General features: G+C 44.8%; 1 protein-coding gene across 2 annotated transcripts in view; it reads left to right on the top strand.

Moving 5' to 3' along the window:
* Positions 1 to 18,028, top strand: part of RAP1B (RAP1B, member of RAS oncogene family) — a 103,784-nt gene that overhangs the window by 41,918 nt on the left and 43,838 nt on the right. The window contains exon 1 of one of the 2 annotated variants that reach the window (XM_040344041.1): positions 8,836 to 8,854. The exons of the other annotated variant lie outside the window; for it this stretch is intronic. The gene's annotated coding sequence lies outside the window, so the exon portion shown is untranslated. Of the gene's footprint in view, positions 1 to 8,835; positions 8,855 to 18,028 lie in introns of those variants that run through there. 2 annotated transcript variants of the gene reach the window in all.

Genomic DNA, 18,028 nt, shown 5'->3' with positions numbered 1-18,028 from the left:
AATGTCCAAGGGAAGACTTGTCTTCTGGGTTGTACTGCCCCATATCAGCCAAGCAGATTCTCCCTTATTATATATTCCCCATACAGCAAAGAGAATGTACTTGGTTGTAATGAAAGACAGATTGCATGGATGCTACTACCAGCAATGCGATCCTCCTTAGAGTCTAGAATCTAGATGTTGAAATATGTCAGTTTCCATTATAGCTTGCTGTTACCAAATCACTCATGTCATTTTCAGTATCCTTGCTGAAATTCTGAGCACTTGTGGAGTTTTTATTTTTTGCTGTAGGTGAGCATTTCACCAGTATGAGTGCTCCATGTAATTCATACCTTTTTCCAAACATCAAGAAATGAGCATGAAATATGTGTGGCATGTAAAGGTCAACAGTGCAGAGATGGATTTATCAGCCGCTGATGTTGACAAGTAATCAGTATGTTGATCTGCTTCAGGATTAGTGTCTTCCTGATTGCTGTATTTTTTGTTTCTTTTCAGATTTTTTCAATTTAATATTTTAAATGTGAAAGCACACATCACCCTGGATGTTTCTAGGTAGTTCTAAATATAAATCCACTTATTAAAAGCAAATTGTTGTGTCTAGAAGTGGTTGATACACGCACGTATTTGGGATTATACCATACTGCCATAACACTTTAGGACCCAGTGTTTAAGTTTTCAAATTATCATACTTAAAAAAACAAAACAACAAAAAAATAACAGTTGTTACAGTAGTAAATGAACAGCATTTGAAAACCGTTTTAGTGGCTATAAATAATCTCCAGTGTTTCTAAACATCAGTTTTAAGGAACCGTAAACCGGAAATCTGAGACACGTTTAAATATAGCTTATTTTCTTAATCTACTGTCCCATTTCCTGCAGCACTGGGTGTTGGCTGGTCACAGAAGGCAGATCTAAAGTTAACTTGTCATTTTAGTTCAAGCTTTGGCTAGAGAAAATGCGTTCATTTCATCATATAAGTCTGCAAGTAATATAACATCTAAAATAAAGACATACCCCTGCTTGTATTACTAGGCTGTTAAGTGTAGTTGGGCATAGGGAAACGAGCTGAAAAACGCTGAACTGTGAATGAGGACTAAAAAACATTTTGAGATTTATTATTCCAGTCATTAAAACCAAGTTACTTTTTGTGGCACCAGTCTTAACCACTTAAAACCCGGACCAAAATGCAGCTAAAGGATCTTGCCCCTTTTTGCGATTCGGCACTGCGTCGCTTTGACTGACAATTGCGCGGTCGTGCGACGTGGCTCCCAAACAAAATTGAGCGACAATTTTGAAAAAAATGCAATATTTTTTTACTTTTTGCTATAATAAATATCCCCCAAAATATATATATAAAAAAAAAAAATTTTTACTCCGTTTAGGCCGATACGTATTCTTCTACCTATTTTTGGTAAAAAAATATCTCAATAATCGGTTGGTTTGCGCAAAATTTAGAGCGTTTACAAAATAGGGGATAGTTTTATTGCTTTTTTATAAAAAAAAAATGTTTTACTACTAATGGCGGCGATCAGCGATATTTTTTTGCGTGACTGCGACATTATGGCGGACACTTCGGACAATTTTGGGACCATTGTAATTTTCACAGCAAAAAATGCATTTAAAATGCATTGTTTATTGTGAAAATGACAGTTGCAGTTTGGGAGTTAACCACAAGGGGGCGCTGATGGGATTATGTGTTCCCTGAAGTGTGTTTACAACTGTAGGGGGGTGTGGCTGTAGATGTGACGTCATCGATTGTGTAAAAGGGATGACGCGATCGATGCAGCCGCCACAGTGAAGAACGGGGAAGCCGTGTTTACACACAGCTCTCCCCGTTCTTCAGATCCGTCGACCGATCGCGGGTCTCCAGCAGTGGTCGGGTCCGCTGGTCCCGGAGCTTCGGACCGAGTCGCGGGTGCGCGCCCCCGACCCACGGCTGGGTACTAGTACAGGACGTACCTGTACGTACATGTGCCCAGCCGTGCCATTCTGCCGACGTATATGTGCAGGAGGCGGTCCTTAAGTGGTTAAACTATTTTCAGTTTCCCAATTAAACTGCAGGTAATGGCATAACACCTTTCAACCTCATCTTCCTAACTGTAACAGTTTTAAATTCTTTCCATTTGTTCACTCAATTTTATTTTAATGCATACCATCCCAAAAACTATCATTGCCTCCTTTTACCTTTCATGGTCATATTGTAAAATGCCACGCCATGATAATTGAACAGTGGTTTTATCAAGGTGGTTGAAGTTGACTTTTAGGGCCCTTTCACATGAGCTGACCAATTGAGTCCGCCTGTCAGTTTCTCAGGTGGACGCGATCGGACCCTCCAGTCTCCTCTATGGAGCAGTGGGTGTCAACAGACGTGTGTGTTGACACCCACTGACAGCCGATCCTGTCCGCTAACAGGCGGATGGGGACCGTTTCTAATCCATTTGGCGGATTGGATGGCAGTCATGTGCAATTGGACGGGCAGTCTGTTGACGTCCGACTGCTCATAGAAGAGAATGGGTTGTCTGCTCTGCATAAGCGGAGCAAACATGGAAAAGCCATTCGCCTGCTCAGCAGGGATCAGCGGACAGATTCCATGCAGAGCTAGAAGATTTCAATGGAGCCCGTCCTCTATGTAAGGGGCCTTACTCATACTGGTAGTTTTAGCTGATCATTCTTTACATTTTATAATAACTGACTGGCCGTACGATATTTTTTATTTTTGGTATATTAAGTTGTAAGACAAAAATACAAAGTGCATTTTATTACAGAACTGTGTAAAGTGGTGCACTAAAGAGCCATCCACACAAGTCTAAGATTTAGGAGCGTCGTGAAATGAGCATCTACTGACCTCAGAAGAAATGCCCCCCTTTTATAATTGTATCTGATGCAGATGAAGTAATTGTGTCAGGCTGGAGAGGGGATGGGCCAAGCTGGCTTCTGCTCTCAGCCATGTACTGAGAGGCTGAGCCAGCTGGGTGCATCCCTTCAATATTGTCAGGATCTTTAAAGAGCCTGTAATCTCCAGGTGGCTGATCTTCACTGCAAAGTACCAAATCTTACTGCTGCCTTCTGCCCACTGTGCCTTCCTGTTACCCAGTGAGGCCATCCGTTATATCTGGTGGTTAATAGAAATGTATGGAGGATGGGAGGTGACAGGCCAAAAGAGTTACCAGGAAACATCTTTTGTGTTCTGAGAACAAAATAATAAAGCTAGTTAAGTCTCCCTTATAATTTTGTAGAATGTACAGTTTATAGATCCTATGCACTTTTCTATATTGCAACAACTACACTTCATTTTACCGCATTTTGCAAAACTTCATTAGTTGGAAATGATCCTCTTAGAGAAACAAATGTTTTTAAGACTTCCTGTGTAACCTCATTGCTGAAGAACAGACCATATTTTAGTCTGTTACATTATATTTTTTGTGCAGGCTGGCGTTTATTGCAGCACATTTTAAAAACAGCAAGAATCCTTTAATAGATGGGCTGTACTACACATTTCCCATTGTTCTCATGGATTCTGTGGTAATTGGGTCAAGTGAAAATTGAGTGTTTGCAACCAAGTGTATGCAATTCACTCGCAACTTGGTATCAGAAAATTACTGTTAGATGTAAAAGAATTCCCTCCCTGAGTATGGTTTCCAGATGCTTACAGCGAAATTAGAACATATAAAGATCTGGCAAATGCTAATATATTTCAGCAGTCACATATTAAGCAGGATGTATTCAAGCAAAAACATGCATGTGCTGCTTCTCTACTGCCAGGTTTGACTATTGGTCTGTGACAGAATATTGTTTGACACGAAGCTGAGCAAGCACATTCATTGGCACTTTCTAGTTGATTTTGAAAACCGCGTGAATGATTTGTTAGTCAAGTAACCAATCAAATTGACTCCTTATTAGAAAAAATAAGGCTGTGACTGCTGGATTGCAGGTATGGGTGTTGCAAACCATAACACCTGAAACGTGACATTTTGGCCCTAAAGATGAACTCCAGGAAAAATCCTATTTTTTGTATATTTGCTGTGCAAAAATCATCTCTAATGTTGCGTGTCCTATGAGTGAATGATGCCGCGTTGGATAAAACTAGAACTGTAAGCACTGAACTTCTGGCGCTGTAACTGGCAGTCCTGGCTCTCTTACAGTGATTATAGTGGGTCACTCGCTCTCCATCTTCTCTCATCCATTCAGAAAACCTCTATTCACAGAATACAAAGCATTTTGGGAATGAAGGGGGGGGGGGTAGGTAAACATTTACACATCTTCCCTTGTCCATTTCCAGAACACCTTGTATTTTCTGAGAAGAATACAAGACGCTATTGGCAAGGGGAGAGCAAGTGACCCATTGGCCTTCCCAGTATGAGTGCCGGAGCTGTAAATATCCCCTCTACAAGTTTAGCACTTACTGTAGTGTCTAGGACGAATGAAATTAAGTTTTACCTGTCTACACATCCACACATGGTACACCTATCATTACAGGTCATTTATTATGTAGCAAATGTTCAAAAAAAAAAGGTTTTCCTGGAGTTCAGCTTTATAAAAACCTATGTGAATTTAAAGCTTGTCTAAAGCCAAAAATAGAAAGTTTGGGGTATTGCAGCTTACCAGTCTTTAGATGGATATATGGTGTTGTTTTTTTGTTGTTGTTGTTTTTTGCCTTTTTCGTTTATCTGGTGATTCTGCAGCCAACACCCTTCCTGTCCTTGGGTGACGATGCTTACTGTGCTGTCATCCTGCAGGATTACAGAATACATCCTTTCCTTAAAGGGGTTGTAAAGGTAAAAAAAGAATCCCTAAATAGCTTCCTTTACCTTAGTGCAGTCCTCCTTCACTTGCCTCAGCCTTCCATTTTGCTTTTAAATGTCCTTATTTCTTCTGAGAAATCCTCACTTCCTGTTCTTCTGTCTGTAACTCCACACAGTAATGCAACATTTCCTCCCAGGTGTGGAGAAAGCCTCTTGAGGGTGGAGGGGGCGAGCAGGAGTGTCAGGATGCCCACTAACACACAGCTCCTTTCTCCATCTGCAAAGTAGAGAGTGTCCTGACTTGCCTGCTCGCCCCCTCCCCCCTGAAGAGGCTTTCTCCACACCAGGGAGAAAGTGTCGCATTACTGTGTAGAGTTACAGACAGAAGAACAGGAAGTGAGGATTTCTTAGAAGAAATAAGGACATTTAAAAGCAAAATTGAAGGATACTACAGTGTGCAGATAGACTGTAAGGCCCCTTTCACACCTGTGGACCGTATGTCCGCTTTTTCATCATCCGTTTGCGGATGAAAAAGGGACATACGTTGGTCCCTATGAGATTGCGGGTGTCAGCGGATGAACATCCGCTGACACCCGATCTCGTCCGCCTCTGCAAGGATCCGATTCTGCAGACAGAAAAAAACACTATTTTTCCTTCCGTCTGTGGATCGGATGAACGCGGACATACCAGCTAACCCTTTAGAAGTGTTAGCTGGAGTTTGGCTTTCATTTGTTGGTCAAGTCCATCTAGATCTGCTAGAGCATCGAACACTACCCTTTTCCACATAGATAATGCTGCTGTCCAAGTTTGGTTCTGTTGCTCCTCCATCCAGAGTGTAGACACTCTGAGACAGGAAGTGTGTTGCTGGCCGGATCACCAAGTGAAATAAATGGGGGGGGGGGGATCGCCAATACATATTTCATGATTGGTAAGCTGCGATATATACAGTTTGTGTTTTTGGGTCTAATACCACTTAAAGAGCAGACCCATTAGGCCAAGGCTCGACAAATCCCGGTCTCCAGGTCGCCATGGCGACTAGAAATAGCGTCCTGGCGACTTGGCTTAGAAGGTGGGCAAAAAAATAAAAAAATATTTTGTTCCATAGGACCGGCGCTCCGCGGACTAGGCAGCGATCCTGGGAAAAGGCCGCGAGCGGCAGATGCCGCTCACTGCCTTTTCCCAGGATCGCGGCGGGCAGTATGTTTTAGGTGAGGCCACAGCTTCGGCCTAGTCCGTGGAGCGCCTTTTCCCCAGGATCGCGGCGAACTAGGCCTCCCCCGCCGCGCGATCGCGGGGGGCCCGTGATGTCCGGTAATTGAGGCTGCGGCTTTGCGGCCTTGTGAAGTCCCCAGCTCTTCCTTGTGTGAGCTGGCGCCATCTGGTGGTGGCCGTTGGTATTACAAGTTAAGCATTACAAGTTAAACAACAATTCTAATGTCATTTTCCACTATTTTCACTGCCATCTTCTTTCCTCTAATTAGAACCCCCAAACATTATATATATTTTTTATCCTAACACCCTAGAGAATAAAATGGCGACCGTTGCAATACTTTCTGTCACACCGTATTTGCGCAGCGGTCTTACAAGCGCATTTTTTTGGGAAAAAAATTACACTTTTTTTAATAAAAAAAATAAGACAACAGTAAAGTTATGCCCATTTTTTTTCATATTATGAAAGATAATGTTACGCCGAGTAAATTTATACCCAACATGTCACGTTTTAAAATTGCGTCCGCTCGTGGATTGCCGACAAACTTTTACCCTTTAAAATCTTCATAGGCGACGTTTAAAAAAAATCTACAGGTTGCATGTTTTGAGTTACAGAAGAGGTCTAGGGCTAGAATTATTGCTCTCGCTCTACCAATCGCGGCGATACCTCACATGTGTGGTTTGAACACCGTTTATATATGCAGGCGCTGCTCACGTATGTGTTCGCTTCTGCGCGCGAGCTCGTCGGAATGGGGTGCATTTTCTGGCTCCTAACTTTTTTAGCTGGCTCCTAGATTCCAAGCAAATTTGTCAAACCCTGTATTAGGTGCTTATAGGTGGATAGAGGACAGTTCTGTGATATTCACTGGATCATCCTTGGTGAATTACTGTTTAACATTTGGTAGCTTTTAAAGGAGAATTGATACAAAATCAAGTAAATCTACTCTGCTGCAACAATAAAATATTCTGTGGAGTCATCGTGCAGCTTCTAAAATTCTTCTATATCTCCTTTTCCTATTCTCACTGAGCACTCGCTTTATTTATTGTGTTGTAATTCTGACAAGTGCATCCTTAAAGCGGAGGTCCACACAAAAATGGAACCACTGTCCGGTGTCACATTTTGGCACCTTTCAGGGGGGAGGGGGGAGCGGATACCTGTCTAAAACTGGTATTTGTGCCCACTTCTGGGCATGGATAGCCTCATTATCTGCAGGTATTATCTACACCCCCCCCCCCGCTTTCTTCATTCATTTTTTTTTTTTTATGGTGATGGTCATGTACAATCTAATATTTACTTTATAATATTTACTTTATACATTTTGTAATATTAGATTTAGTAACACATTCTGATTCTGCATTTCTTTATCTTTTTTTTTTTCTCTAACTTGGACAAAATGCTAATACATAAAGGGCTAAAGCTTAAAGTGGAGTTCCACCCATTTTTTTATGTTTGTCTGTGCTGCATGCTCTAATCTCATAGTGTTCAGAATGGACAATTTTTATTTAATTTTGTTGCTTGTAAATACCTTTATTTTGTAGTCCTTCATTACTTCCTCCTCCTTATTTGCATAGGCTATTTGCAAGGGTTTCTGGGATAGGCATCATGTTTCCCAGTAGTCCTTGCAAACCTGACTGAAACCTATTACATTGCGTGTGCACTGAGCATGTGCGAGATATGCAAAGCTGAAATCCAGGAAGTCATACAGTCTGGCTTCATGATGCCCACGCTTAAGATGGCCACGGTCTATTTCTAGATTATAAACTATCTAAATGCTGTAACAACCTAACCAAACTTACCTTAGTTTACAGACTAACTTTACTAGAATACATTAAGCTTGTGTATTACAGGGGTATTTATATTTAAAAAGTGAAATTGTGGGTGGAACTCCCCTTTAAAGGAACACTAAAGGCAAAAATGTTTTTTTTTTTTTTTTAAATACCAAACATGTTATACTTACCTCCACTGTGCAGCTCGTTTTGCACAGAGTGTCCCCGAATCCTGTCTTCCGGGGTCCCTCGGCGGCTGTTTCGGCTCCTCCTCGCAAAAGCTTTCCACCTTCATGCGAGCAAGCTTGCATGGTGGAAAGCTTTTGCGGGCGCGCTCCCGTGATACAGCGGCGGGCATAGCCCCCGACTGTATCACGCGGCCCCGCCTCCGTCGCGCCGCGTCATCTGATGTGATTGACAGCAGCGCCAGCCAATGGCTGCGCTGTTATCAACCCGTCCAGCCTAGCCAATCAACGGCCAGGCTGGGAACCGAAGAGGATCACGAGGACGCTCGCGGGACTTTCGAGGGGTGAGGTAAGTAAAACGGGGAGGGGGGGGGGCGGTACCGTCAGATGTTTTTTCACCTTAATGCATAGGATGCATTAAGGTGAAAAAATGTGTACCTTTACAACCCCTTTAAAGTTTACTCTCAGGTTTACTATTTACAATTTTATTCATGCCAAGTAATATAGCTTTTACCATTATCCAGCACTACCAATGAGAGCTGCAGCTCTCATACACAGAAACTGTACTGTCAAACTTATTTTGACAACTCAACGTTTTATTGTGCTATTACTGAGAAACAATTGATATATTTCTTCATAGCTGTTGCAATAAGTAACATTCTGACATAGGAACTTCCTTTTTTTTGTTCTGCTGAAAGTAAAATAGTGGTTTTAAAGTGACTCTTCTTGGGTCCACCATTTGCTCCTGCTGTTGCCAGTCAAGTCCTGTGACGAGGGAGCGAGGGGCAGGGCCTGAACCGTATTCACAGCACGGCTGGGGACCAAGCCTGCAGGTTATCACAATAGGAAGAGCAGCTTCCTATTGTGGCATGCTGAGAAGAGGCGAGAGCGTTGGCAGGGACCCCAGAAGAGGAGGTTCAGGGATGCTCTGCGCGATTCTATGGCATAGAGCAGGTAACTGTAGTGTGTGTGTGTGTGTGTGTGTGTGTGTGTGTGTGTATATATGTATGTATGTGTGTGTATATATATATATATATATATATATATATATATATATATATATATATATATATATATATGTGTGTGTGTGTGTGTGTGTGTGTGTGTGTGTGTGTGTGTGTGTGTATATATACATACACACACACACATACACATACACATACACACACACACACACACACACACACACACACTGACCCCAATTTCTTTATCGTACATCACGGGACACAGAGCGGCATTCATTACTATATGGGTTATATGGAGTACCTTCAGGTGTAGACACTGGCAATCTCAAACAGGAAATGCCCCTCCCTATATAACCCCCTCCCATAGGAGGAGTACCTCAGTTTTTACGCCAGTGTCTTAGGTGTTAGTCATGGTTTAGCTTGCCTCCGCATCCTTGGGATTAGGTGAGCTACCGGTTCTGTCCAAAAAAGCCTCAGCGCTAAAGTGGTCAGTAACCGGACCCCAAACCCTTGGGGTATAGCCCATAATGCTTTTCTTTTTAGAGAGCTGGACCCTGGGCCCAGAACTTAGAAACCTTTGGGTACCTAAAGTTTTCTGTTGCCAGGGTGCTATATGGGCCCAGGACAGTGGATCCTTCATAGGAACCCAGGGCCTGAAGGTCTAGACATCCCCACGGAGATGGGGGAAGATTGGGCCTCTTGCTTGGCAAAGTCCTGCGGCATGGAGCAGGTAAGTGAGGGGAAAACTTGCGGAACTTGGTTCTTAGCAGGTTTTTTTCTGGGGGGTCACAGGGGACATGCCTAAAGTTATGCACTGCATCTGGCAAACTAGTCACATATCATAAAGATAGGATGGCTCTCTATGTATTATTCCCCATAAGATGTGACCTCCCTTGTAGTGTTGGAAAAGCATTGAGTGGGGCCTGTGTTATATAAAAATATATGTGTGTGTCAGAGAGCTTTGCTTACCTGCAGGCCTCCAGGCGATGCTCCATTCAGTCTTCCTCCTCAGAGCCTGCAAGCAGGCAAAACGCTGACCTCCTCATGGTTCCAGGCTGCAGGCTGCAGTTTGCTGGAACAGAGAGGTCCCTTCCTCCCAAAATCCCCCCCCCCCTCCCCCTGTCGGGAGGGGCATTTCCTGTTTGAGATTGCTGGGGGGGAAGGGCGGGTCAGTGGCTTAAAGGAAGGGGCGGCCCTTTCTTGTTTGTTCCATTCAATACTTTGGAACTGAGGAGAAAGACCAGAGCGGCAGCACGGGGCGCCGAGGACACACAGTGGCCAGAAAGGATATTGCAGTCTTCAGAAGACTGTTTTCAAGCCTAGAAATAGGCTGTTTCTTTTCCATCTCATAGTTTTTCTTTGCAATACTACTCAGGGGGACAGAATGTTTTTTCTTTCCTGGATTTGAAACAAAAACGAAAAAAAAAAAAAAAAAAAGTCATCTAGGGGAGAGGAAGCATTTTTTTCCCCCAAACAGGTGTTTGGGCAATTAACTTTTATAGTTCCAAATACCAATAGGTAGCAGGTGTACCTCGGTATTGTACCTTGGCATCCGGGTCAGAGGGTACAAGAGGTGGGGATTCCCCCAGAGAGTCTGAGGTCTCAGACATATGCCGCTGCTTTCCCTACAGGGAGCCTTGGGGCCATCGGGATCTGGGGCTGGAGCTGACGCGGGTCAGTCCAACCCTAAGATGGTCACGGAGGAGGTATTACTCACCTCTTTAAAAGAGATGCAGAAAAGCATGGGAAAAAATGATAGCCGCAGCTATGCGGGGCAGTAAGCGGAATAGATCTCCGTCGCCCGAGCGCGGACCCTCAGAAGAGGAGGTCCTTTCCTCAGGGGAATTGGACGACCTCTTGGACAAGGACCAAGTAGGTTCAGGGATCGAAGATCCGGATACAGAGGAGTCTGGGGCAGTCTTGTCGGACTTGGTCCATAGGGCATTCAACTTGCCAGTACCAGATCTCCAGGTATCGACGGTTTCAGCTTTGGGCTCACTGAGGGCGCCTCAAAGCAATGCTGTGTTTCCGATCCATCCTCTATTAGAGGGAATTTTGTTCCAAGATTGGAACAAGCCAGATAAGATCTTCTTACCACCTAAAAGGTTCTCTGTCCTATATCCTATGGAAGAAAAATTTTCCAAAAGATGGGCTACTCCTGCAGTGGACGCAGCCATCTCATGTATTAACAGATCGTTAACATGCCCTGTAGAAAACATACAGGTGTTCAAGGATCCAGTTGATAAGCGCTTGGAAGCACTACTTAAGAACTCCTTCACTACTGCAGGGGCAGTAGTACAGCCAGCTGTGGCTGCGATTGGGGTCGCTCAAGCATTATCGGATCAATTTAAGCAGATGCTTAAACTTATTCCGGCCCAGCAGGCAGAAAATTTTTTCGGATGTCCCTAAGGCCATATGTTTTACGGTAGACGCAATCAAGGATTCTATCCAGCAAGCGTCACGTTTATCGTTATCCCTTATCCATATGAGAAGACTCTTATGGTTAAAAAGCTGGGAGGCTGAGCCCCCATGCAAGAAGCTCCTGGTAGGGTTCCCTTCCATGGAGGACGACTCTTCGGAGAAGACAGGAAGAAGGTTCAGGGACCTGCGTTTAAACGACAGTATTCCCCTGGGCAGGGGCCCTCTAATGCCAAGCAGTATCGACGGCCTCCTGCAAAAGCAAACTTCGGCTTCAACAGCAGATCACAAGGACAGGCTGTTAGAGGCAAAAGGCAGTGGTTTCGCAAACCAGCAAAACCAGCCCCCAAGCCAACCTTATGAAGGGGCGCCCCCACCCACGAAGGTGGGGGGAAGGCTGCGACTCTTTTCAGAGATTTGGGAAGCCAGCATTCCCGACGAGTGGGTACGGTCTTCCGTGGCCACAGGCTACAAATTAGATTTCCTAAGGTTTCCTCCTCCTCATTTCCAGAAGTCGAGGATTCCAAACGATCCGGAAAAGGGAGCCGCATTAAGATCGGCATTAGATCATCTACTTTCCCAGGAAGTAATAGTAGAGGTACCAGTCCTGGAACAGGGGCTGGGTTTCTACTCCAACCTATTCATCATCCCAAAATCCAATGGAGATGTCAGGCCAATTTTGGACCTAAAGATGGTAAATGCATATCTAAAGATCCGCTCATTTCGGATGGAATCCGTGCGGTCAGCAGCTGCCACACTCCAGAAGGACGACTTCATGGCGTCCATAGACATAAAGGATGCCTACCTTCATGTTCCAATTTATCAGCCACATCAAAGATATTTACGCTTCATGGTGGCTTCGCGTCACTTCCAATTCGTGGCGCTTCCCTTCGGGTTGGCTACGGCCCCCCGGGTGTTCACGAAGGTCCTAGCTCCAATCCTAGCCAAACTAAGGATCCAAGGGGTCACGATCCTAGCATACCTGGACGACCTCCTAGTCATAGATCACTCGTCTCCCGGCTTGGAGCGAGCAGTGGCCCTCACGGTCCAATACCTCGAGAGGTTCGGCTGGGTCCTAAATCGAGAAAAGTCAGCTTTCCAGCCCACAAGGCAGTTGGAATATCTCGGCATGAGATTAGACACAGAACAACAAGGAGTGTTCCTACCTCTGAGGAAGGTAAAAGCCATCAAGGAATTAATCCTACTGGTTCTAAGCAAGAAAGAACCGACTATTCGCCTATGTATGAGGTTACTAGGCAAGATGGTGGCCACATTCGAGGCGGTACCATACGCCCAGAGCCACACTCGCATCCTACAGGCAGCCATCCTGTCAGCATGGAGCAGAAGGCCACAGGCCTTGGATATCCCGTTGCCGCTCTCATCAAGAGTCCGACAAAGTCTGTGTTGGTGGTTAGACCCCCAGAATCTACTGAAGGGGAAGTCTTTCAGCCCAGTGGCTTGGAAGATAGTGACCACAGACGCCAGCCTGACGGGCTGGGGAGCAATTTTGGATGGTTGCACTCGCCAAGGTACTTGGGCAAAGCCAGAGAAGCAGTTGCCCATCAACATCTTGGAGCTCAGAGCTGCTCGACTAGCCCTCAGGGCTTGGACGTCAAAATTGCAGGGGTTCCCGGTGAGAATTCAATCAGACAATGCCACGGCCGTGGCATACATAAATCACCAAGGGGGAACCAGGAGTCAAGCCGCTCAAAGAGAGGTGAGCTTGATTCTCCTATGGGCAGAGGCTCATGTGCCCTGCATATCGGCAATATTCATTCCAGGAGTGGACAACTTTCAGGCGGACTTCTTAAGCCGCCAGACTCTATGGCCGGGGGAATGGTCTCTGCATCCACAAGTCTTTCAAGCACTCTGCCAAAGATGGGGAGTGCCGGACGTGGATATCATGGCATCGAGACTCAACAAGAAACTAGACAGGTTCATATCCCGTTCAAGGGATCCAATGGCCTGCGGAACCGATGCGTTGGTTTGCCCTTGGCATCAGTTCAAACTTCTTTATGCGTTTCCCCCGCTCCAGTTACTACCCCGCCTGCTGCGCAGGATCCGGGTGGAGCACATACCAGTCATCCTGGTAGCTCCAGCATGGCCCAGAAGAGCATGGTACTCACTAATCTTAAGGATGGTAGTGGGAGACCCGTGGACTCTTCCTCTACGGCCAGACCTGCTGTCGCAAGGTCCGATCCTCCACCCTGCCTTACGGCATCTAAATTTGACGGCCTGGAAGCTGAATCCCTGATTCTCAGGGGTAGAGGTCTGTCTCAGAAAGTAATCTCTACCCTAATCAGAGCCAGGAAACCGGTCTCTAGGGTGATTTATTACAGGGTCTGGAAGGCCTATGTAGGCTGGTGTGAGTCCAAGCGATGGCTTTCTCGCAAATTTACCATCGATAGAGTATTACGTTTTCTCCAGCTAGGAGTGGATAAAGGATTGGCATTAAGCACAATCAAAGGACAGATTCTGCTCTGTCAGTGTGGTTTCAGCGGCCGCTGGCCACCCACTCGCTGGTTAAGACCTTCCTTCAAGGGGTCTTACGTATTGGACCTCCAGTTAAATCCCGCTTTGTCCGTGGGATTTAAATCTTGTTCTGTCAAGTTTACAGAAACAACCGTTTGAGCCGTTGGCTGATATTCCTTTGGTTCTACTGACAAGGAAGTTAGTATTTTTGGTTGCCATAGTTTCCGCAAGAAGAGTTTCGGAGCTGGCAGCCTTATCCTGTAAGGAACCATATCTTGTTTTTCATAAGGACAGGGTCGTTCTCCGCCCTCATCCTTCCTTCCTACCGAAGGTCATATCCAGTTTTCATTTGAACCAGGATTTGGTATTACCATCCTTCTTCCCTAAACCTACTTCCAGAAAGGAAGGGTTGCTGCATACCTTGGATATTGTCAGGGCCATGAAGGCCTATCTTAAAGCTACAAAGAAGATCCGGAAAACAGATGTGCTGTTCATTCTACCGGATGGGCCCAAGAAGGGGCAGGCAGCTGCAAAGTCCACCATTTCCAGGTGGATTAAGCAATTAATCACTCAGGCCTACGGCTTGAAAGGGTTGCCTCCTCCAGTATCATTAAAGGCTCATTCTACTAGAGCCATGGGCGCCTCCTGGGCAGCACACCACCAGATCTCTATGGCTCAAGTTTGCAAGGCGGCAACCTGGTCTTCTGTCCACACGTTTACAAAATTCTACAAGTTGGACGTAAGAAGGAATACTGATACTGCCTTCGGGCAGGCAGTGCTGCAGGCTGCAGTTTGAGACCCTCGGATTCCGGGGGCTCCTCTTGTTTGAGTTAAATTTAAAATTTTTATTTTTCTCAACTAAGTTGGATTTATTATGATTTGAGTATATCTCTAAATTAAATCCTTTTGTCTTGGAGATGTTCTCCCTCCCCTCATTGTAAGCATTGCTTTGGGACATCCCATATAGTAATGAATGCCGCTCTGTGTCCCGTGATGTACGATAAAGAAAAAGAGATTTTTAATACAGCTTACCTGTAAAATCTTTTTCTTGGAGTACATCACGGGACACAGAGCTCCCACCCCTCTTTTTTGAGGACCATTTTGGGAGGCATACTGCTTGCTACAAAACTGAGGTACTCCTCCTATGGGAGGGGGTTATATAGGGAGGGGCATTTCCTGTTTGAGATTGCCAGTGTCTACACCTGAAGGTACTCCATATAACCCATATAGTAATGAATGCCGCTCTGTGTCCCGTGATGTACTCCAAGAAAAAGATTTTACAGGTAAGCTGTATTAAAAATCTCTTTATTTCCTTTTGCCTTCTAAATCGAATGGAGCAGAGATCTGGTCGGTTAGATGCTTTCCTGGTGAGAGAACTCTGGAATTGGAAGCAGTGTGGGGCTGCTATTGCAGCCATCATCTTGTGCTGAACCCTTCACTCTTTAGGTGTACTACATATGTCCAAAGAGCTGAACTTGTTAAATTGGAGTTCCACCCAAAAGTGGAACCTCTGCTTTAAGGACCTCCCCCCCTGCAATCTTCTGAGACACGTCGCAAATCCCACATTTTGTAGCTGCTGACTTTTAATAAATATAAAACCGAGTGGAACTCTACTTTAAAGGGGTTGTAAAGACAAAAATATTTTCCTCTTAAATTAAAGTCTGACAGTAGCTGATAAAGTAAAAAGTAATGTTTTGCATTATAACTAGTTTGATACCTGTTGAAATCGAGCTGTTTTATTCACCTCCGTCACTCCTGAATCGTTATTCTCACTGACTTCCTGGTTTGCGGTGCGCATTCATTCTTGCTACATCACGGCCTAATGGGAACTACAGTTACCATTATGCTTAGCCTCCATGCCTGTGAGGGATAAGAGAGCATCTTCACGCAGGGCTGTAGTCACAGGGAGGGGGTGAGCACATTCTGCTTTTCACCATGCAAAACAGCTCAGATGCTGGTGGAAAGCAAGAAGAAGAGGGACAGGACATGACATTTTCAAACCTGGATTACTGTATTTTGGAGTTCAAAAGGAAAAATGAGGTAAGTGATATTTAAATGCTCTAGCTTACTGCAATCAATTGATCTAATAAAAAACGAACCTTTAGTGTTCCTTTAACCGCTTAACGACCGCCGCATGTACATATACGTCGGCAAAATGGCACAGACAGGCAGAACGACGTGCCCGGACGTCGCTGCCTTTCCGCGGGTCGGGCGTCCGATTGGGACGACCCCCCCCAGTACATGCGGCGGTCGTTAAGCCTCAGGGACCGATCCGGGATGAGGGCGCGGCTATTCGTTTCTAGCCGCCCCCTCGCGATCGCTCCCCGGAGCTGAAGAACGGGGAGAGCTGTGTGTAAACACAGCTTCCCCGTTCTTCACTGTGGTGCTGTCATTGATCGTGTGTTCCCCGATATAGGGAAGCAGGATCAATGACATTACACCTACAGCCACACCCCCCTACCGTTAGAAACACAGATGAGGTCACACTTAACCCCTTCAGCACCCCCTTGAGGTTAACTCCCAAACTGCAATTGTCATTTTCACAGTAAACAATGCATTTTTTGCTGTGAAAATGACAATGGACCCAAAAATGTGTCAAAATTGTCCGAAGTGTCCACCATAATGTCGCAGTCACAAAAAAAAATCGCTGATCGCCGCCATTAGTAGTAAAAAAATAAAAACTATAAAAATGCAATAAAACTATCCCCTATTTTGTAAACGCTATAATTTTTGCGCAAACCAATCGATAAACGCTTATTGCGATTTATTTTTTTTATACCAAAAATAGGTAGAAGAATACGTATCGGCCTAAACTGAGGAAAAAAAAAACATTTTATATATGTTTTTGGATGATATTTATTATAGCAAAAAGTAAAAAATATTGCATTTTTTTAAAAATTGTCGCTCTATTTTTGTTTATAGCGCAAAAAATAAAAACCGCAGAGGTGATCAAATGCCACCAAAAGAAAGCTCTATTTGTGAGGAAAATAAGGACATCAATTTTGTTTGGGAGCCACGTCGCACGACCGCGCAATTGTCAGTTAAAGCGACGCAGTGCCGAATCGCAAAACCTGGCATGGGCATTTAGCTGCCTAAAGGTCCGGGGCTTAAGTGGTTAAGCAAACATGTTTTTATATGTTGTGCATTTGTTATCCAGTGAGGATGGTTTTCCTGTAGTGAAATTGAGGAAATGTGCTTCCTGGATTTCTGTGTCTGGAGTTGATTTGCACAGCTGTTTACTGCTGCCGCAGGACATTTCGCAGCATTCATTGTGGCAGTGCACATGGCAAGTATCCCAGGGAGGTGCTAGTAGTAACCATGAAAAAGACCGTTGTGCTCGCCGACAAGAAGCTGAAAATGCATAGGGCACTAGGACATGGTACTACTGATGTTTGAATAGCAGTATTCCTGACCTAAATATGTTGCATTTATTTTGCGCACATTTGTTCGTATTTTCACGTACATGAGTAAAATGAATCCTAGTTCTCAAATAGAATTTTAACCTCTTCAAATTTACATTGTATGCTCTATTTTGCATACATATGTGCAAGCACACTGAGAATGCCGGCTTTCTGAATGGAGAATGCCGGCTTTCTGAATGGAGAATGCCGGCTTTCTGAATGGAGAATGCCGGCTTTCTGAATGGAGAATGCCGGCTTTCTGAATGGAGAATGCCGGCTTTCTGAATGGAGAATGCCGGCTTTCTGAATGGAGAATGCCGGCTTTCTGAATGGAGAATGCCGGCTTTCTGAATGGAGAATGCCGGCTTTCTGAATGGAGAATGCCGGCTTTCTGAATGGAGAATGCCGGCTTTCTGAATGGAGAATGCCGGCTTTCTGAATGGAGAATGCCGGCTTTCTGAATGGAGAATGCCGGCTTTGACGACTCCCATGCAAAGTGACTTTATCGCCGCTCCAGCCAATTACAACCCCAGAGCGGTGATCCCCCGGAATAACCTCTGGGAGAGATGGCTGCGGCTGGAGGGGAAGACAAGGATGGCTTCGGGGGCTTCGATCTAAGGTAAGTAATGCATAATGAGGTAGTATGCTAGTCATACTAGCTCATTATGCCTTTTGTCTTGCAGGTTTTTATTTTATTTAAAAAAAAAAAATTGGGGTTTACAACCGCTTTAAAAAAAAAAAAAAGCATTAAAGCATGTCCGCACCCAAGAAAAGGGTAATATTTTGTAACTTCTCAGTCCTTGGATGTGGTGGGGACATAAAGTTTTTTTCAGGCATGTGATCCTTCCAGTAACTCGCTTCCTTTCTCAGTG

Source organism: Rana temporaria, chromosome 3, assembly GCF_905171775.1.
Source record: "Rana temporaria chromosome 3, aRanTem1.1, whole genome shotgun sequence".
NCBI classification, from domain to species: domain Eukaryota; kingdom Metazoa; phylum Chordata; class Amphibia; order Anura; family Ranidae; genus Rana; species Rana temporaria.
Note: the sequence above shows the minus strand (reverse complement) of the source record. Positions and strands in the feature narration are given on the sequence as shown.